Source organism: Propithecus coquereli, unplaced genomic scaffold, assembly GCF_000956105.1.
Source record: "Propithecus coquereli isolate 6110/MARCELLA unplaced genomic scaffold, Pcoq_1.0 Scaffold186, whole genome shotgun sequence".
NCBI classification, from domain to species: domain Eukaryota; kingdom Metazoa; phylum Chordata; class Mammalia; order Primates; family Indriidae; genus Propithecus; species Propithecus coquereli.
In genome coordinates this window covers 3,622,186-3,623,037 of record NW_012143412.1, presented here as the reverse complement: position 1 = coordinate 3,623,037, position 852 = coordinate 3,622,186, and the positions used below count along the sequence as shown (strand labels likewise).

Genomic DNA, 852 nt, shown 5'->3' with positions numbered 1-852 from the left:
GGGGTCTCGCTCTTGCTCAGGCTGGTTTCGAACTCCTTGAGCTCAAACAATCCGCCCGCCTTGGCCTCCCAGAGAGCTAGGATCATAGTAAGATTTTTATAAGCACTGCTATTCAGTGGTTTTCTCAGCGTGGACTTTTGATGCTATCCTGATGTATTTTGATGAGAATGATAGCAGTTTTGATCTAGTGGAAAGCCAGAATCATCTGTATGTGCGGATATCTAATATAATTTTAACATATTTATAAGTCCGTTGTAAAGTTACTGTTGCCAGGAGGAATCTGATCATCCTGTATTTACTGCTTTTGACTATAGTAAAAACCACAGGAATGTGGATTTCAAGGTGCCTCCAGTTCCCACCTGAGCCTTTATTTACCACCTGATGACATTCTTGCTCTCTTCTGCCAGTGTGAGGGTGTTCGTTACGCATCAGTGACTTAGGCCATGTGATAAGTGGTGTTTCTGCTTCCCTGGTGAAAGTTAAGCTGTCTCTGGAGTAGTCCTCTCCGTAGCGAGTGTGGATGCCTGAGCTAAGACCCTTACCGGGAGACCTGACTGTGTGTTTGCTGTGCCTTTGGCCTATCCCAGACTCCACTAACCACATGGCTTGCCTTTCCCGCTCTGCTGGCCTGTGTTTTATACTGAATTGAAAGAAGAGATGCATTAAAATGGGATTTTTATTAATACAGCTGATTGAAACCTTCAAATCCAAGTGTGTCTTCCAATTTTGTATATAGGTGTGTGACCCATCTTCCAACAGAATCATAGAAATTCTGTAGTATTTTTTTAAAAACTTTTCCTGAGGGCATGCAGCCTCTAGAAACATGACATTTTTTTTTTTTTTTTAACAATA

At 42.0% G+C, this 852-nt stretch overlaps 1 protein-coding gene across 1 annotated transcript in view; it reads left to right on the top strand.

Annotated features, from left to right (window-relative positions):
* KIAA1549 (KIAA1549 ortholog) overlaps positions 1–852 on the top strand; it is a 127,717-nt gene that overhangs the window by 107,047 nt on the left and 19,818 nt on the right. The window lies entirely within an intron of this gene.